The following is a 22,072-nucleotide window of genomic DNA, read 5'->3' on the forward strand; positions in this document are numbered from 1 at the left end:
AAAATTATACGGATTATTGATTTATATTGAAATAATACCTTTAAAATTGCTTAAGGTAAGAGACCTAATAACCCACTCATCGATAGAAATACTCTCGTCGCCATGATAAAATCTGTGTAAAAATTCAATAAATTTTCGTAAAATGTACCTATGATATAAATTTTATATTCCATATTACACTTTAGAATAAAAAATTTATATCTTATCTCTAAAATATCTTAATATTTGATAAAAACAGCACTGATTGATTTACCATTTAAACATAAGACTGAAGAGAAAAACGTTTTCCTTTCCTAACCTGGTTGACGGTCGGATATTTGTCTTATCCAAATAGGACATATCGTCTGATGTAAGGAAAAACAGGAAGTACCGATGTACGTGTGTTTCATTTCAGATGTCGAATGTTTAATTATCACGTTGAACGTAGAAATCCATGTAGCTTCTTTGAACGTAATTATAATTCAGATATCGGTCAACTAGGCTCCTCTGCAATACTTCTGGGCTCTTGGAACTGCTTTCATCTTCGTTTAGTCTTGTATATCTCTGAAATAAATTAAAATTCTTAGATTGGTGAAGACTTAGGGTAGACGTTCAATTGTTCATTGAAATTGTCCAGTCATCAAAGGTAAATCGGGCCACGCCATTTTTTGCGATATAAAGTACATCCTACGAGAAACAAGAAAATAATAATTAGGATGTTATTGATCATAAAAATCAGTTTCATTTTCGTAATATAGTATTGAAATTTTATAATAAATTACTAACGAATACAGATAAATTTACTTTATATCGACAAGGAACAAAAGACAAGAAAGAAGGAAGAAATTCTACCGTTTGAATTGCTTGTCAGTTAGAATTTGCGACGTATGAAGTATATACGTGATAATTAAGCACTTACTTACGTATTACTCGTTCAACAATTATCGAAAGGATGACTTCTGCAAGCGAGTTCCCTTCGCAAATCGCCATGTTAGATGACTGAGGTAATTTCTGAAGCCATGCGCGCTGGAAAGGGTTATTACATTCTATGCAGATAATCAATACCACGTATTACCTGATAGAAAGAGCCGAAAAGACGCGGTACGGGAGGAAATAAATTTTACAATGTACTCCCATTAATTGGAAAATAATTTTTTTTTTACCTTCCATTCCTTTCTCTATTTTAACGCTTTTTTCTTTAAAATTTACATATAGAAATTATATAAATAATTTTGCTAATCGGCTATTAATTTTTTCCCGCTTCTATCGTTAAAAATATTCATCTATAAGTATTAATTTGCAGCAAGAAATATTCCTTAAAATTTGTTTCGTAATATTACGTTCTATTCTCTTTGTATTAATTAAGTTAACAAGCTTCTTTCTTTTTTTATTACATAGTGATAATGAATATGTATTACATTAAATCATTCGTATTATTTATTTTCCTTTTCGCGTAATCCATTTGAATGCGTTTTACGCCGGACAATTACAAATTCCATTCCAGCCGTCGAAAGAACCGGAAATTATAGTAGTGGGGGAAACGGATTTGTCGACCAATCTCTTTTAATTCGCCTTACTACTGCCCTCTCCTATTAATTACCATAAGAAATAATCCGCCATATAGCATAATTACATATTGCAATGATTGCTTTTGTTTTGATTAATTCATCGCACTCTCCCAAGGGATAATATTAAATGAAAAGGAATACATTTTTCGTTGTCATTTTTTCATAATAAAAATATCTTGTGAACATTATTGCCGACATTTTTAATTACCACCTGACTAACTTTGGTCAAAAATGTTATTTATGCAAACAATTCTTTCTTCCAATTTCTTTTTTCATAATAAAAATTGTATAATCGGCGAAATGATCGTTATAAGAAGTATCTAATCGTCGTTTGAAACGTTCAGTTTGTCCTTAAAATTCATCCACAGTGACGTGCTGTTTTATGTTATAGGTCGAATTTGAAAAAATCAGAAAAAGAAACGTATCGTTCGATTTATATTGTATTAGTTAAGTTTATCAACATTTTTCAAAATTTTTTTAATGTTTCTAGGGAATAACAAAAATCATCATGCTGAAAACAATAGCAAGGCATTTCCTTTTGAAATAAAGACGGTGACTCTAACTTATCCGTAATACCTTGTATAACGTGTTCGTCAGATGTTCGATATTAAACAGAAAGAAAAATAGGAAGACAAAACTTATAATGGTCACAACGAAGAACTTTCTCGAAATCGAAATAGTTCTGTTTCACTATGCTACTCTCGAATGGTGGTACGAGGCTAGGGAATATACTCCTTTCAAAGGATCAAAAGGTAAGCGGCTTCGGTCAGAGGGTATAATCGATTGAGTCCGGACAGGTCCTTCGAAGGGACATCCAATGGTTCGTGCGGATCGTGGGTCAAAGTGAAATTTTTACTTTAATGAGGGTATATTCCTTTGTAAGAAAGAAGATTTCTTCGCGGAATCTTTTTTGATTACATCTTGTTCCACCCTCAGAAGAATTCAAAGCAGTCGAAAAGGGAAAATGGAGATCAATCCTAACGTTAACAGTGTTCTTGGATATCGAACTAATGTTAATTTGGATAGCATTTAGTTAGAAAGTTATATATACCGTAATAATATTTATTTCAATGCCATGAGTGAGATTAGGAACGGCAAAGAAAATATTAAGGCGAATTATTCCAAAAAAGATTTGCGAATCCATGTCGAAGATGAAGAAGAAGAAAAAGGTGATACAGGGGATGAAGAAGTCGAAGGTGATTGTAAATATTATGTTCACGTTTAAAAATACCGAAATGAATTTAAGATAGGTTTAACTTTTGGAATGATTAAACCTGTAGATGTACAAAAGATTTATCGACTTGTTCCAAGTTTACGTCACCTCGTCATGGTTACTCCATCAAATTAAATTAAGTAATCATTCGATTAAATTGAAAGTAAAAGAAATGTTGAATTAATTTTCTTAATTGTTTGTCCTAACATTCGTATCGTGTACTGAGAAAATATTCATAATATTTCATTTACATTCGATTAAATTGAAAGTAGAAGAAATGTTGAATTAATTTTCTTAATTGTTTGTCATAACATTCGCATCGTGTACTTAAAAAATATTCAGAATATTAATTTACGTTTTAGAGTAATATTGTAATATCAACAAATTCATTTACTGCGTAGCCAGAATTCTCTTGTTAATACGTTTTAATAGGCAATTGATAAAAATGCATTTGCGTATTACAATTTCCCATATGTATCGTCGAGTACCTTCGAATTAAACGATTCGTTATTATTTCTCTCCATCCGTGAGTGCTCTTATGCGCGCTTGAATATGCCAGTTCAAGTGGAAGAAATGAGTGCTCGCTCCTTTGAGCGGATATTTCCAGTCTGATTTTGTAGATAGGAAAAATATTTTTTCATTTGTTTTCCCCTTATCAAACCATACAGACAATTGGACGATACGACTGGCTGTATATCTCAATTAGATTTTAAATCCATTATCTAATTACCTGCACATTTAATTAAGTCTTCTGCAGATCGATGTACCACGCCTGCTTCAGTTCTTTCATTCGAACGACTGCATTTTCCTAAAAATTTACCTCTTATTGGAAAACTTAAATGAATGATCCAATCGTACTTCTTCTTATCAAATACTTGATATATTATGTTATAAACTAGTTAGTTCCTATGGAAATATTATATTTCTGCAATCGTTTATTTCTTTCTACGTGTAACTGTGTATAGCAGTGATTTATTATATTTTACGTAACATAATATTTGAATTTTCCGAATTTATCATCGGAATGATTTAACTTCTTAATGAGCGCACAGATAACACTGACGTAACACTTGGTTAGTCATTACTTATCGACATTATTAATATACTTATGCTTATCGACTTAATACTTATCGACATAAACAATTAGACAGGTAATCGTATTATCCAAATGTCTGCTTGGTTTGATTAGAGGAAAACAAATGAAAAAATACCTGGCATATTTTCGAGATACGCGAGAAGTTATACGCACACGCGCCCATAGAATCGCACAATCATCCCGTCCATTTGAATAAGCTCACGCATGCGCAAAAGTCCGCACCCAGATGGAAAGAGATAATAATAACACGTTCAATATGAAGGTACTTGACGATATATATAGGGGAAAATATTACGCACCTGCAGATCATTATACCTCGAATGAATCATTAAAACGAGAATGCGAGATAAGCAGCAAATTAGTTGGTCGAAATCCCTATATTATTGAACACGTACATTAAATATTATAAACATTCTTTAAGTGCATATCGTGAATATCATGATAACCAATTTGGAAGATTGAATTAAACAATTCTCCTCTTTTCAATTATATTAAAAAATTATTTAAACTGACTATGATAATCGCTTTAATAATTAGTTTAACAAATGGTTTAAATAATTATTTAAACCGGTATAACGTTGATATGATGACGCAAACGTACACTGAATATTCGACGTATAATTTAAAAGTGTTCCCTGGCTAACATTAATATCCCGAAAAACGGTGAATTTTTTAATCGTACATGCAGAATTAATCATTTTCAAAGATAAACCTTTCTGAATACCATTTCAATTCCATTTTAGTCCAGATTCCGTTTGCAACAGCGAACTGTTCTTTCACAAATATCACTCAACATATTCGATTACATCCTCTAAATAAAGCCTTTTTTTAAATTCTTAAAGTTTGGATACTTTCAATAAGATATATTCCTTTTCCTCCTATAACCCTTCGAATGTAGCTTTATAAAACAATGCCATATTAACCTCGTCAAGGATTTTTGTCACTGCCTTTATAAATGTTTTTTTTCTTGCTGGTTAATTTCGATCATATAATGAAGATGGTGTGGAAATCAATACTACGGTTCACGTAAAGACTAGGACGATGTTTGAAAAGGAAGCGTGCTGGGTTTGAAAAAAGCCTTCTTTTCAAACCCAGCACGTCGATTGATAATATGACAAGGAAGCTCTAAAAATATTTTGGAAACTATTGATGACTTTAGATAATTGAATACTGCCGATCGATACTATGTATTTCATTATCCAAACATAAGATATATGGATATATATTTTCTTTTCTTCCTTTTTTTATATTCGAGTTAAAATATAAAGCGTCATATCACTGGCTAAGAACTGTAACAAAAAAGTAAAAATGTTAATGCACAACGCTTCCGATGATAACATCCGACAACTTCGAAATTTAAATGATTGGCACTCCATGACAGGTGAAGAATTTGAAATGATCATAATGAAATATATAATGGATCATAACGAAAAAGCAAATACTTCTCATGATGATGAATTCACCAATGATATTATTTTTAATATGACCAAAAGAAATAGGGAAAACAATATTTTTTGCATGAGAAGCATTTTTGGTCGATTTTGACAGATTGCAATCAAAAAATGTATAATTACGTTCACAAGATATTTTTATTATGAGATAATATCAACAAGAAAACTAATTTTTTTTTTAATCAGTATTAATCTTTTGTAGGGAGCGATCGATAAAGTTGAAGCAAAAGACCATGTTGCAATACGCAGATATCCAAAGTCGATTATACCATATGATAATTAAAAAGGGAAAAATATTCATCGAGAAATCAATTTCCCCTTAATCCATGTCCCACTAGGCTCTTTCGGCTCGTTAGATCGCGTAATAGTAAATTTTAATCGACTTACATAAATCGTGTTCAAATGAAATACGTAAAAGAGAAAAAGATAATATTACGAAAAAAAAATTGTCTTCTCTGAATACAATCTTCATTACAACGTCATAAAAAAAGAGAGATATGTAAAAAAAGAGAGTGTTAACTTAAGTAATAGAAGAAGAATAGAAAATAATATTACGAAAAAAATTGTCAAACAATATTTTTTACTCAAAATTAATTTTTATTGATATATACTTTAACGTCAAGAACAGGAAGAAATTTTCAAAATTCTTTAGTTAACTTCTAATTTCAGACTGTGAAAAGTAGGAACGAAAGAAGAACATAGAAAAAAAGAATAATTATTCATCGAATCAATAAATATCAATAGAGAAATTCATTTCCTCAGAGCTTATGACCTTTTTGGTTCTTTCAATCGTATGATAGGAAATATTGATTAACCTACATAAAACCCTGTGCAGAGGGTTCCCTCCTGGTCGTTAGGTAAACTACCCAAAGGGATTTGTGGGGTATGAATTGCCTGTAAGAATATGGCGATAAAGCTGTGCGTCATTCCTTCGGAATTTATCGAACTAGAAATACGTGAGCGAGTGTCGTACAAGAAATATTTGTTACGTGTGTACTTCATACGTTCCAAAGGGTAGTTTTACAAGGAGTTCAAGCGGTGGAAACAATTTCTTCGTTTTCACTAGTCTTGTGTTTCTGTTATCAATGTAAGGTGAATTTATCTGTAGGCATTAGTATGTAATTTATTATAAAATTTCAATTATATATTATGGAAATAAAACTGATTCTCGTGATCAATACCATCTTAATTATTGTTTGTTGCTTTTCGGAAAAGATACTTTACATCACTTAAAATGGCGTAATCCGATTTGCCTTCGATAACTATATATGCATACTATTAGATGAACAATTGAATGTCTATCGTAAGTCTGAACTAATCTACGAATTTTAAATTGTTTCAGAGATATACTAAAGGAAACGAAGGCGGAAGCAGGAAAAGTTCCAATAGCTTGCAAGTATTACAAAGGCCCGAGTTGAGGGATATTTGAATTATAATTCCAAACAAGATATACGAAATTTCACTACCTCGTGTTAATGAAGTATTCTATATCCGAAGTGAAACATATTTACTTTGGCCTGTTCTTCCTTATATCCGGCGATAACTCCTACATGGATAGTACAAATGCAATCAATCAGATTATGATATGAAAACGTTTTTCTGTTTCTTCTTATATTTCAGTGGAAAATCAGTCAATGGTTTGTTTATCGAATTTTAGAGATAAGGTACAAGTTTGTTGTTCTTAAATGTACTGTCGAATATAAAATCTGTATCATAGGGATGTTTTATAATAATTTATTGAATTTTTACGCAGATTTTATGATAGCGACGAGAATATTTCTATTAATGAGTTGGACATTAAGTCTCTTAACTCTAGCTGGCATATATGTATTATATTAATGTGTATAATTCAAGAACCCATATATTTTTCACCTTTGTAAAGAAGAATATTTGATATGGGAAGCAAGATGTTCGATGAAAGAGAGGAGGTGAATAATAATATATGAATAAAAATTTCAATATTTTTTCATAGAATTTTGCGTTACATGTCATTCGTCATTTAATGTGTCAGATCGTAAAAGGGGCGGAGGTAGCTGACGCTGCTCACGAATTTATTAAAAAACTTGTAAACGATATGGAACTCAAGTTGATGAGAGAGGCACCATATTATCCGACGTATAGAAGTAAACATGTTGCTACTGGTAGAGCATTACTCTAGCAACCATCGACATCAATATTGAATTTTAATAAACGAGGTACGAAGAGATCAGATATAATTAACTTGTCATGTATCTTATCCAATTTTCTATATTAATTTCATCTTTTATAATAGAGTGCATTGGATCGTGTAATTAGAAGAGCGGTTCAAGATGCAGATAGAATTTTAACCAAGGAAGGAACATCGTTAGCGATAGTTCATGTATGCATTATGTGATTGGGAATACCTAGGAAGAGGAAAAAGAAGAAAAAACATTTGTGCTTTACGACGAAGTTTGGAAAGACCATTAGGGCGTTAGTTTAAAAAGCGTCGGAAGGTAGTACGAGGAAATGGGAGGGATTTACTTCTTCCAAAGGATCCAAACGTAAGCGGCTTTAGTTGGAGGGTATACGCGATTGTACGTAGAATGATTTTTTAAGGGATCGTACGATGTTCCATGCGGGTCATGGATCGAAGGGGAATGGAAATGAAACTGAGGGAGGTTTATCATACAAAATAATTTAACATACAGGGACGATTAAAAGATTCAAAATTTTTGGAAATAATAACGATAGCAGGAGTATACTTTTAAATTATACGTGAAATAAAAAGTCCACGTTCGCATCATCGTTATTCCATCGATATAAATTAAGTAACAGTTCGCTATAATTAAAAAAGGAGAAATGTTGAATCCCATGTTTCAAATTGTTTGTCATCATATTCACGACATGTAGTTAAAAAATATTCGTAATATAAAACGGTGAGATGAACGTACCCTGAATATTTACCGCAAAATTTAAGTCTCCCGAGCTAACAGCACAATTTCAATAGGAAACTTCAGTGAAACACGGATTTTCCAAACAGTAGCAGTGCAAACACTCGATCCGCCCAAATCACTCTCTAACTGTGTGGTTCTCTCGAAGAGGAAATACGTGAAACAGAGGATGGTGAGATGAGGAAATAAAGAAATATGACAAGAGATTTTCTCCGAATACATTTTTTCTATTATCGTGCAATAATGGAAATGAATTCTAGGATAACTTAAGCAATATATATTTGTTTACGAGATAAGAAAGTGATATTTGAAGAAAATGTTTTTAAGGAATATTGAAGTAGATGTAACTTCCTACGAAAAAATGTTTTAACAACAAAATATTTTATAATAAGAATTATATAGTATGAAAATTGTAATACCCGTAATATGAAATAATATTAGAACACTATTTTTAAGTATGACTTAAACTTACGAAAGAAGAAACATTACATATTTCGTATATGATATTACGATTACTTTCTAGAAATTAACGTTGATAATTACAATAATTATTATTTTTGATGTTATTATTAAAATAATTTGAAATTATTAATACAAAAATCATTAATAATAATTACTTATATTATATATAATTACAGTTTTACTTGCATATTGCAATTAAAAAAGAGAAAAGTAACTATCAATTTCGTTAGAAGATTCCAAGTTTTATGAAATAATTTTTCAAGTGCATAAAGGAAATAAAAATATAACAACATAGTTACAGGAGAGGGGAAATTTTTCATCCCCAAACTAGAAAATTAAAATCTAGGAATCTTGGTCTTCTAACGAGATGACGTGGGATTAATTTAACCAGGGGAAGTCATTCCTTCCGTGATTTTCGACCCAGTAATACGCAAGTGTGTGTCATACGCGAAATAATCCCTTGCTGTCATAAGTGGCAAACAACAGCATTACAAATAATAGCAACGATTGAAACACCTTTATCACTAATCATTCTATTATTCCATTAATATTCTTTAAATTTAGCATTACATTTGTATAAGATTTATTAGAAAATACCATTTCCATATTATAGAAGTTACCGGATAATTACTCCAATTTGGGATTCATACCATTTAGAATATTTGAGATAAATTCACTTATAAATAATAATACTTTCTTCGGCTGCATATAATCTACGAAAATATTCAATAAATTATTATAAGGTATATAGATACGATATAGATTGTATAGTCCACATTACATTTTAGAATGAAAAATTTATCTTATGTCTAAAATATCTTACCATTCAATAAACACAGCATTGATTGATTTTCCATTTAAACATAAATGTAAAAAGGAAAAAGTTTCCATATATTAATCTCGTTGATGGTCTGGCTTGATTTGTACCATCCATATAGGACTTATAGTCGGATGTACGGAAGAACAGAAAGTGTCAATGAAAATGTGTTTCACTTTGGATGTGCAATGTTATATTATCTGGTGGAGCGAAGTAGAACTTTTTGTATCTTCTTTCGAATTACAATTCAAATATAAGTCAATTTGGCTCCTTTGCAATACATCCAGGCTATTGGAACTGCTTTCGTCTTCCGTTGGTTTAGTATATCCCTGAAACAATGTAAGATTCGTAGATTAGTTAAGAGTTACGGAAGCCGTTGAATTGTACATCTAATTGTACTGTCCTCAAAAATATATTTTGTTTCATGCTTTTAAGCGATATAAAGTACCTTTTCCGAAATGAAAACAACAATAATTTAGATAGCATTGATCACGAAAATCAGTTTTATTTCCATAATGTAAACTTGAAATTTTATAATAAATCACACACTAATGACTACTAACAGATTTAGCTTATATTGATAGTTGAAACAAATGACTAGGAAGAATGAAGAAAGTGCTTCAACTACCTGAATACTTATATAACTGATCTCTGAGACGTATGAAGTATGCACGAACGAATATTTGTTGTACCACACTCGCTCGCGTATTACTAGTTCAACAATCACCGAAGGAATGACCTGCAGCATCATCGCCGTCCTCCGAACGACGGTATTTATACCCCGCACAACGCTTTGGATTCTTAACCCAGCGAACACGATAGCGCCCTTTGCACAGGGTTATTACACTTGACGTAGATTAATCAATATATAGAAAGAACCAAGATGCTCATAAGTTACGAGGAAATGAATTTCTCTATTGATCTCTATTAATTGGATGTATCATTATTCTTCTTCTTGCTCTTCTATGTTCTTCTGTCGTCTCTTTTTTCCCTTCCTTTTCTTTACAATTTGAAATTAGAAATTAATTAAAGAATTCCGAAAATTGTCAAATTTGTTTTTTCTTGTTTTTTTCGTTAAAAGTATTTACGAATGAGAATTAATTTGGTGCAAATAATACTGTTTGACAATTTTTTTTTGGTATACCACTTTCTGTTCTTTGTCGATTACTTAATATAACAATCTCTTTTTTACACATCTGTCTTTTTTTAAAACGCATTAGTAAAGAATATGGATTAATACAAAATCATTCGTCACTTTTTTCCCCTAATATCATCTTTATCTCTTTTACGTATTTTATTTCGACACCATTTACGTAAGTCAATCAGAATTTCCTATTACGCGATTGAACAAAGCGGAAAGACTTCATTTGATATGGATTGTGGGGAAATGAATTTCTTTATGAATATAGATTTATCGACAGGTAGATTTATTGAACAGTCTACATAGAGACTTGAAATGAACCTGAGGATGGTATATTTTACTTATTATAATTATTATACTTATTAATATTATTATTATTATACTTATTATTATTGTATCTATTATTATATCAAAATATAAGTTATAAATGTTGTAGAAAGGCAGCATTTTCTTGAAATTTAGTTTCCTTCCAAATATAGTTTCTTAAATCCTACTTTCTACGTAATGCCAACACATTTCGTCATGAAAAATATGTATGAATGAATAATTACGTACCGAAAAAAATTCCCTCCTCCAAAAGAAGTTATGTAAAATTAAATTTTTACGAAGTAAAGTGACTGAAAGGAATGTGGAGAATCAAAAGAGGAGAAAAGAATCAAAAAGGGAAATGAATGCATCTACGTAAAAAGAAATGTTCACTTTACTGTAGTAAGGATCCGAAATTATCGGGAACGTTTGGAAGGAATTACTAGGGATGATACCCTCGTTAATATACGAAAAATAATTAGTGGAAACAATGCTCGCTCCACCATTTAGAGAGCTTACTACCAATATGCGGTGGTTGAATAGCCGTTTATTCTGAATTGAGCCCATACTCTCGTTCAAACAAGTTTCTTGGAGTTTCTGAAGAGAGATGGTTCAGAATAATATAAAAGCTCGCAGTCAGTCACGATAATGGAAATCATTTATATCATTTTAGAAAATATGCTCTCGGATAGATAAACGATATTTCAATTTTATATCGTTTAATATTGACCCAAGAATTTATTTTCATAGGATTTTTTTCATTTACCGTGTTTTAGAGAATCGCATAATTCTATATACATATATATGATCTATATTCGAGACGCTACATTACAGATCTTATTATATAATTTCGTGTTTAACACTAGGATATACCGTTTTATAAGATACGATAGAAAGTTGGATAGTTTTTGATCATTATTTTACACTATATTTCACACTGTGCAATTCTTCTTCGATATGTTATTGTATAATATTGAACAGAAAAGAAAATATAATTAGAGTTACCGGATTTATGGTATGTTTGTTTATACATTTTTACGATTTAATCGTATGATCGTATATAGAGCCGACCGCAGCTGTTGCCTCTTCCATGATGTTATATCGTGCTTGCTCTCCCTATTGACTCTAATACTACCTATTGACGAGTCTAACATGTGAGTTGATTTTCTTGGCTGATACTAGTTGAATTGCTGGCTTTAATGTCAGTTAATCAATTAGAATAGAGATACATGACTCAATCTTCGAGAGATACATATCGACAATCGAACCGGTATCGTATGTTTTCGTAAATAATCGTATTAGTTTTCTTTTTGTAATTATCATACTTTCCGCTTGCTTGAAGGGAAAGTCTGTTTCAGAGAGTTTGAAAGAGATTTGACGTATTTTTCTGATAGAAATAAAATCATAAATATACATTCAAATATTGTGATAAATAGTTGGGAATCTTAAAAAGTATATTAAAAAATTAATTGAACGTTTTTAATATCTTCGGATGATTTTTAAGTATGTTTAACAAAAATAAAATATCAAAGAGATCGAAAATTTTTAAGGATCACTTTTTTTCAATACCACCGTCTAAATCGTTTAATTCCATTAACTATGAAATATGCGGACAGAGCAATTTAAAGTTGCTCGAATATTCACTTTGATATATTAACATTATCATTTTTGACATTATTTTCCAAGAAATTCGACCTATATCGAAATGTGACTCACCTTTATCGTCACCTTCGCCTTCTTCATCCCGTGTATCACCATTTTCTTCAAAATTGATTCGCAGAACTTCCTTTTTGGTATCCTTGAGAATCGCCGTGAGATTTTCTTTATCGTTCCCAAACACCCGAACGGCATTGAAATAAACATTATTACGGTACATATAATTTTCTAGCCAATTGCTATCCAAATTAACATTAGTTCGATATACGAAGACACGGTCAACGTTATTGTAGATCCTTATTTTCCCTTCTCGACTGCGTTGCATCCTTCTGAAGACGGAACAAGATGAAATGAAAGAGGATTCCGGAATGAAATCTTCTTTTCTACGAAGGAATATATCCCCATTAGAGAAAACATTCCACTTTGACCCACGATCTGTGTGTACCGTCGGACGTCTCTTCGACGAACCTTCTGAACGCAATCGATTATATCCTCTTAACGAAGCAGCTTACCTTTGGATCCTTTGAAAGGAGATATTTCCTAACTCCCTACCACCGTTCGAGCTTTGTGAAACAATACTACATCGGAATCGAGAAGGTTCGTCGTCATGACCTTTAAAAATGTTGTCTTCCTATTTCTCTTTCTGGTTATTATCGATCACCTAACGAGAACGGTATAAAAGATGGTATTACGAGTAAGTTAGAGAGAAGAACGATGTTTCAAAAGGAAATGTCTTGCTATTGATATCTGCACGATCATTTATGGTATTCCCTACAAGCACTAGAGAAATTTTGAAAGACGTTGAGAATTTTAGACAATACAATATCTCCGATCTATCTGTAATTCAATGTGTGCTCTGCATGCATGAGATACATGGATATGTATTTTTTCCCCATTTTTTAAAATTGTGCCTATAATGTGAAGTTTCCTGTCACTGTCGATGAACTGTAATGAACAATTGAAAATTTCAAAGGACGACTAGAAACTTCTAATCCTGATCACTTCGTCGATTATTCAAATTTTTATTATGGAAATAAGAAATCGAAAAAAATATTGTTTGCATAAATAACATCTTTGGCATACGTATGACAGATGGAAATAAAAAAATTTGGGAAATAACGCTTACAAGATATTTTTGTTAGGAGAAAATTGCAACGATAAAATTAATTCCTTTTCATTTAATATTAACGCTTGATACGCCGCCATGAATTAATCGAAGCAGAAGCGTTTATCACAATATAAAGTCCTGAAATGTGGACCATTAGATATGGGAGTTAATAGGAAATGGCAACAGTCACGCGAATTGAAAGAGATTGGCCCACAAACCTGTTTCCCCCTACTCTCATCTCTTACGGAACATTCGATCGCGGAATAAGAAGTTTTGATTGACTGGCGTAAAACGTATACAAATCAATAATGCGAAAAGGAAAATATGTATAACGAATAATTTTCTGTAAATCTATATTCTTTTTCACTATATAATAAAGAAAGAGAGAAGCTTGTAAACTTAAATAATACGATGAAAACAGAAGGTAATATTACGAAACAAATTTACAAGCAATATTTCTTGTTTGATATTAATATATATTTTTAAATATTTTAAACGATAAAACAGAGAAAAATATTAATAGTCGATTATCAAAATTCTTTAGTTAATTTCTAATAGTAAATTGTAAAGAACAGAAGGTGTGAAAAAAAGAAAAGACCAGAAACGAAAAAAGAAAAATAATTTGTCCAGTTAATGGAAGTATCATCGAGAAATTTTGCTTACTTACTTCCGACCCACGACATTTCGGCTCTTTCTATCACAGAATACGTGGTATTGATTAACTGCATAGAATATAATAACTCCTTCCACCGAGCCACGCCTCAGAAATTAACTAGTCACCCGATATGGCGATATTCGGAAGAAATTCTCCTGCAGAAGTCATCCTCTCAATAATTTTTGAAGGAGTAATACGCAAGTAAGTGATAAAATTATCGCATATATATTTCTTATGTTTCAAAAGAAACTTACAAGCAGTTCAAACAGAACTAACAATTTCTTCAGTCTCCCTAGTCTTTTGTTCGTTATCGATATAAAGTAAATTTATCAGTAGTCATTAGTATATAATTTATTATAAAATTTCATTTCTATTGTGGTAATGAAACTGATTTTCGTGATCAATGCCATCCTAATTATTATTTTGTTGCTTTTCGGAGAAGATACTTTATCTGACTTAAATGGGCGTAACCCAATTTACCTTCGATGGCTGCATATTTAAATGAACAATTGAATGTCTATTCTAAGTCGTAACTAATTTACGAAATTTAAATTATGTCAGAGGTATACGAGACTAACCGAAGGCAAAAGCAATTCCAATTTCTGGGAAGTATTGCAGAGGATCCGTATTGAACGATATCTGGATTCTAATTACGTCCAAAGAAGATATATGGATTTCAACTAAGCCCAATGTGATCATTAAACATTTGACATCCAAAATGATACACTCTTCAATTGGTACTTCCTGTTCTTCCTCACATCCGACGATTCGTTCTACTTGGCTAGTAGAAATGTCCGAAAGTCAACGAGCGTAGGAAATGGAAACGTTTACCTCTTCAGACTTATATTTAAATGGTAAATCAAACAGTGCTGTCTTTATCGAATGTTGAGATATTTTAGAGATAATATATAATTTTTTTATTTTAAAGTATAATATGGAATATAAAATCTGTATCATAAGTATATTGTAGAATAATTTATTGAATTTTTACAGATATTTTATCATGGCGACTAGAATATTTCTATTGATGAACATTATTCGAGCATATTGAAGCAGAAGAGTGTTTCAAGAGGCAGTTGAAAATTCTAACAAAGGAAGGAACATCGTTAGCTATTGTTCATGTATGCATTATGTGATTGTGAATACCTTGGAAGAGGAAAAAGAAGAAAATACTTACTTGCTTGACGACGAAGTTTCGAAAGATCAATATGGCGCTGTTTTATAAAGCTTGGAAGCCTGGTACGGGGAAATGGGAAGGATCTTTCTTCTTCAAAGCATCTAACCGTGAGCTGCTTCAGTTGGAGGGTATAAGCGATTGTGCTCAAAAAGATTTGTCGATGAGCCGTCCGACGTTCCACGTGGGGCAAGGATCACAGGGGAATTAAAATGAAACTGAGGGACGTTTATCATACAAAATAATTGAACAGACAGGGACGATCAAAAGATTCATCTTTTTTCAAAGTAATACCATTAGTAGGGGAATACTTTTAAATTACACGTGAAATAGAATGCCCACGTCACGTCATTGTTGTTCCATCGATTTAAATTAAATAACCATTCGATATAATTAAAAAGGTAAAAGTATTGAATTCTATATTTCAATCTGTTTGCCGAAATATTCACGACATATACATAAAAAATATTCGTAATATTTAATTAGAGTTTTTCTTGAATATTCATATTTGGATGAAATAATTTGATGCGTAACGTTAATTACCCATTTAGTATCTTATGAAAGGAATTTCGTGATAGTGGATGTCCGTAATACGTTCTCCCATATTTATCCTCAAGTACCTTCGTTTAAACCTTTCTCCATTATCTCTCTCCATGTACGTGTGCTCTGGTGCGCGTCTATCGGCATCGGATCGAGTGGCTTGCATTGAGTGTGCGTGTGTACGTAGAACTCCTGCCTTATTTTGATAATAAGGAAGGTATTTTTTCATTTGTTTTCCTGTCATCAAACCAAGCAAACAATAGGAGATTGGCTGTATAATTCAATAACCTATTTAGATTCATTGTTTGATAACAAGCTTACTTATTTTGCAGAACAATAGCCTATTTTCTTAGGAACCAATTGATTTGGAACCTTATATAGGAAATATTAGATAATTAGAAGTGTAATGGTATTATTGTTTTGCATTCTCCAATAGGGAGTAACTTTCCGGAACAATTTATCCGTTCATATGGAAGAATCATATCAGCCGTGGTATATCGATCCGCAAAAGACAAATGAAATCATACAGCTAAATAGATAATTGAATTATACCGCTAATCGTATTATCGCATTGTCTGCTTGGTTTGATGAGGGGAGAACTAATGAAAAAATACCATCCTTGTTTTCAAAATAAGTGAGGAGATGTACGCAAACACGCGCACTCATTTCCGTCCACTTGACTGGAACACGTAAACGCGCATGTGCACGGAGAGAGGTAGTAATAAATCGTTCAATATGAAAGTGCTGAATGATAGGTAGGAGAGAACGTATTCCTCAACGAGCAAATCGTTAAATGCCGATCAATACCCCTTAACAAGGGAATTTGTAGTCATGCAGAATCATATATTTTTGCAGAAAAATCACAATTTTGTCCATTATAATTTTCCATGATGTCTGTGATAAATGTTGAATCTATTCTTTTCCAACATTATCATCCCTCGCATTATGCGTGAGGTCTTTCCGTTTTTTTGTTAAATGTAATGACTATCACTCCTATCGTTTTCTTCCCGATTAATATTTTTTTTTCTAAGATGTCTGTATTAATGTTTGTCTTGAAGCCAAAATTCTCCTTCGATATTACTTATGGCACGAAACTTACTCGTGTTTGGAAATTTTGCCATTCTCTTAATGAAAAAGAAATGAGTAAGTAAACAGGTTGGAAGACTGAAATTGTATATTACGAAATCACGAAACGATATATACCAAAGAAATATTACGTTTCTGATTTTTTGGCTTATTAGTGTAGGGAACTATCTGTTTCACTAGAAATTTCAATACGACACGAGTTCTGCTTCGCAAATCTCCCCTCAGTTTCATGATTGCTTGTTTACTCCATCAAATATCATTGCATGGTACGAAGCGTACTCGCGTACGATTGCAGACAAGTCATTATCGCTCTCTTTAAGTGGTTTATAGATGCCCTCAGACCGTTGTGAACGTACTTCTTTTTCATAAAATCGACTGACATTCTTTTCGTATAACTTGGTAATTTGCCCATTTCTTGATTAACTAACTGAGTGGTTCTCACGAAGGGGAAATACGGGAAAGAGGGGAAGGTAATATTAAGAAACCATAAATGTGACGAAAGATTTTCTCCGAATTCGTTTTTTATTATTATGGAATAGCGAAAATGCTATCTTCGATAACTTGAGCAATATGCATTTGTTTACAAGAAAAGGAAATAATATTTGGAGAAAATGTTTTCATGCAATATGGCAGTAGATATAACTTCCGACGAAAAAATTTTTTAAGAGAGATGATTTTACTATAAGAATTATATAGTATATACGTAGTACGAAAATTGATAGTGATATCATTATGAATAATAGAATACTGATAATAGAATACTATTAAGCATAAGTCAGACTTACGAGAAAAATAACAGTGTGAATTTCCTATATTAATATCCGATTAACTTCATAAGAATTAGTCTTCATAATTACAATAATTATTATTATAATAATTAATTATATTATAAATAATTAGTTTTATGTGATTATTTCAATTAAAAAATAGGCGAATTATTGTAAGATTCTCATTAGGAAATTCCATGATATATTACACAGATAATTTCGCATGAACATAGAGTATATATACATATAATTACATAACTATAGGAGTGGGGAAATTATTTATCCCCATGCGTTCTAGTTAGAGAATTAGATTTTAGGAAGCTTGGTCTTCTATCCAGCTAACATGTGGCTAATTAAACTAGGTTAAGTCATTCTTTCCGGGATTTGCGACCCAGTCATACGCAAGTGTGTCTCATACGCGAAATAATCCCTAGCTATCATACATGACAAGACCAGTTTTACAAATGACAGAAACGATTGAAACACCTTTATCACTAATCATTCCATTATTCCATTAATATTCATTAAATTTGACATTATATTTGTATAAGATTTATTAAAAGATTTCATTTCCATATTATAGTACTTATCGGATAATTACTCCCATTTGGGATTCGTACCATTTAGAATATTTGAGATAAATTCACTTATAAATAATAATACTTTCTTCGACTGCATATAATCTACGAAAATATTCAATAAATTATTATAAAGTAAATAAATATGTTATAGACTTTATATTCGACATTACATTTTAGAACAAAAAATTTATCATATCTCTAAAATATCTTACCATTAAATAAACACAGCGTTGATTGTTTTTCCATTTAAAAGTAATTTTAAAAAGGAAAATGTGTTCATATAGTAATCTTATTGTTTTTCTGGCATTTGTACTATCCATGTTGTACAATCGTATCGTCGTATGTACGTAAGAATAGATAGAATCAATGTGATTGCTTTTCACTTTGGATGTGCAATGTTATATTATCTGGTGGAGCGTTGTTTTTCTTTGGAATTACAATTCAAATATAAATCAATTCGGCTCCTTTGCAATACCTCCAGGCTATCGGAACTGTTTTCGTCTTCGGTTGGTTTAGTATATCTCTGAAACAATATAAGATTCGTAGATTAGTTAAGACTTACGGAAGCCATTCAATTGTTCATCTAATTGTATTGTACTCAAAAATAAATTTTGTTACATCCTTACATGTGATATAAAGTACCTTTTCCGAAAGGCAACAAATATTAATTTAGATTGTATTGATCACGAAAATCAGTTTCATTTCTATAATAGAAAATTGAAATTTTATAGTAAATCACGAACTTACGATTACTAACAAATTTGCCTTGTATTGATAGCTTAAACAAATGACTAGTAAGAATGAAGAAATTGCTTCAAACGCCTGAATACTTATATAACTGATCTCTGGGACGTATGAAGTATGCACGAACGAATATTTGTTGTACCACACTCGCTCGCGTATTACTAGTTCGACAACTACCGAATGAATGACCTATAGCTTCATCGCCGTCCTCCGAACGGCGGTATTTATACCCCGCACAACGCTTTGGGTTGTTAACCGAGCGAAAACGATGGCACCCTCCGCACAGGGTTATTACACTTGGCGTAGATTAATCAATATATCGAAAAAACCAAAATGCTGATAAGTTACGTGGAAATGAATTTCTCTATTGATCTCTATTAATTGGGTGTATCATTATCCTTTTTCTTCTATGCTCTTCTGTCGTTTGTTTTCTCCCCTCCTTCTCTTTACAATTTGCAATTAGAAATTAATTAAAGAATTCTGAAAATTGCCAATTATGTTTCTTCCTGTTTTTGTCGTTAAAAATATTTATGAATAAGAATTAATCTGGAGCAAAGAATATTGTTTGACAATTTTTTTTGTTATATCACTTTCTCTTCTTTTTCTATTATTGAAGATAACAATCTCTTTTTTACACATCTGTGTTTTTTTATAATGCATTAGTAAAGAGTATTGATTCATACAAAATCATTTGTCACTTTTTTTTTCCTAATATCATCTTTATCTCTTCTACGTATTTTATTTGGTCACCATTTACGTAAGTCAATCGAAATTTCCTATTACGCGATTGAACGACTCGGAAAGGCTTAATTGGATATGGATTGGGGGGAAATGAATTTCTCGGTGAAGATAGATTTATCGACAGATAGATTTATTGAAGGGTCATCCGACGTTGCATGAGGAACGTGGATCATAGAGACTTGAAATGAACCTGAGGGTGGTATATTTTGCAAAATGATTCAACACGTAGGGACGATAAAAAGCTCTACCGTTGTTCGGCAGCTCGAATTCTCATGGAAAGATTCATTCGAGGTAAATGATTTTCAAGTAATACGTTTTCCCATACTTAGCTTCAAATACGTTCACACTGAACGTATTATTATTATCTCTCTTCATCCATGTGTGTACATTCGCGCCTGCGTTAGGGTTTTCAAGTGGACGAGATGATTGTGCGATCCTATGAGGGAGTGTGGTTATTTCTCCTCTCGTATCATGGAAAGGAGAAAGGTATTTTTTCATTTGTTTTCCTCTCGTCAACCCAAGCGGACAATTTAATCATACGATGACTTGTATAATTTAGTTCTCTACTTAGATGCATCATTTAAATATCCTATTAGGTCTTTTACAGAGCTGTGTACCGTGTGAATGATTCAGTTCTTAGGTAGATTCGTAGGATTATATCGTCTACATTTTCCTAAAGATTTACTCCTGATTGGAGAATTTAAAAAGTTATAAATTATACTTTTAGTTATACAATAATTCGTGCACTGCGTTTTTCTGTTAATTAACTCGAAGCAAATGTTATATTTCTTCAATCGGTTATTTTTCATTGCGTAGAACTGAGTATAGCAATAACTTTATTGTATTTCTATTAACATGATATTCGTATTTTTCGAATATATTGCTGGAAAGTTTCAATTTCTCAATAAGCGAATATGTAATTTAACAAGGACATAATTATTCCCTCAATATAATCGAGGTTAATTCTACGTATTAATATCATTATTATTATACTTACTATTATTGTATCTATTATTACATCAAAATATAAGTTATAAATGTTGTAGAAAGACAGCCTTTTCTTGAAATTTACTTTCCTTCCAAATACAGTTTTTAAATCCTACTTTCTACGTAATGCCAACACATTTCGTCACGAAAAATATGTATGTATGAATAATTACATACCAAAAAAAATTCCCTTCTCCAAAAGAAGTTATGTAAAATTAAATTTTTACGAAGTAAAGTGACTGAAAGGAATGGGGAGAATCAAAAGAGGAGAAAAGAATCAAAAAGGGAAATGAATGCATCTACCTAAAAAGAAATGTTCACTTTACTGTAGTAAGGATCCGAAATTATCGGGAACGCTTGGAAGGAATTACTAGGGATGATACCCTCGTTAATATACGAAAAATAATTAGTGGAAACAATGCTCGCTCCACCATTTAGAGAGCTTACTACCTATATGCGGTGGTTGAATAGCCGTTTATTCTGAATTGAGCCCATACTCTCGTTCAAACAAGTTTCTTGGAGTTTCTGAAGAGAGATGGTTCAGAATAATATAAAAGCTCGCAGTCAGTCACGATAATGGAAATCATTTATATCATTTTAGAAAATATGCTCTCGGATAGATAAACGATATTTCAATTTTATATCGTTTAATATTGACCCAAGAATTTATTTTCATAGGATTTTTTTTCTTTTATCATGTTTTAGATAATCGCATAATTCTGTATAGATATAGATGAGCTATATTCGAGACGCTACAGTATAGATCGTATTATACAATTTCGTATATAATAATATGTTATAACTACGTTTTATAATATACGATAGAAAGTTGTATAGTCTTTGATTATTATTTTCCACTATATTTTATACTGTGCACTTCCTCTTGGGTATATGATTGTATAATATTGAACAGAAAAGAAAATATAATTAGAGTTACCTGATTTAGGACATGTTTGTTCATACATTTACGCGATTTAATCGTATGATCGTATGTAGAGCGAACCTTTGCGCAGCTATTGCCTCTTCCATGATATTGTACCGTGTTTGCTCTTCCTATGATACTGCCTATTGACGAGTCCAACATGTTG

General features: G+C 31.7%; 3 long non-coding RNA genes across 9 annotated transcripts in view; 2 read left to right on the top strand and 1 right to left on the bottom strand.

Annotated features, from left to right (window-relative positions):
- The first annotated feature begins 2,291 nt into the window (after positions 1 to 2,291).
- Positions 2,292 to 11,078, top strand: LOC127070115 (uncharacterized). Of its 3 annotated transcripts, none has more exons than XR_007784167.1 (6): positions 2,292 to 2,743; positions 5,510 to 6,399; positions 6,650 to 6,971; positions 7,061 to 7,235; positions 7,319 to 7,502; positions 7,580 to 11,078. It is a non-coding gene; the product is annotated as an uncharacterized LOC127070115 (long non-coding RNA). The 3 variants fall into 3 exon arrangements; XR_007784166.1 differs by having other exon boundaries at positions 2,294 to 2,743; positions 5,510 to 6,394; XR_007784165.1 differs by lacking the exon at positions 5,510 to 6,399 and having other exon boundaries at positions 2,308 to 2,743.
- LOC127070111 (uncharacterized) overlaps positions 9,338 to 22,072 on the bottom strand; it is a 51,486-nt gene continuing 38,751 nt past the window's right edge. For 3 of the 5 annotated variants that reach the window (XR_007784146.1, XR_007784140.1, XR_007784137.1), the window contains exon 10: positions 9,338 to 9,394. This is a non-coding gene — a long non-coding RNA (uncharacterized LOC127070111). Of the gene's footprint in view, positions 9,395 to 18,559; positions 18,615 to 22,072 lie in introns of those variants that run through there. The other 2 variants (XR_007784138.1, XR_007784147.1) reach the window with 2 other exon arrangements.
- LOC127070133 (uncharacterized) lies at positions 13,934 to 19,815 on the top strand. The gene is made up of 3 exons (XR_007784210.1): positions 13,934 to 14,565; positions 14,926 to 15,218; positions 15,358 to 19,815. It is a non-coding gene; the product is annotated as an uncharacterized LOC127070133 (long non-coding RNA).

This window comes from Vespula vulgaris, chromosome 17, assembly GCF_905475345.1.
Source record: "Vespula vulgaris chromosome 17, iyVesVulg1.1, whole genome shotgun sequence".
Taxonomy (NCBI): domain Eukaryota; kingdom Metazoa; phylum Arthropoda; class Insecta; order Hymenoptera; family Vespidae; genus Vespula; species Vespula vulgaris.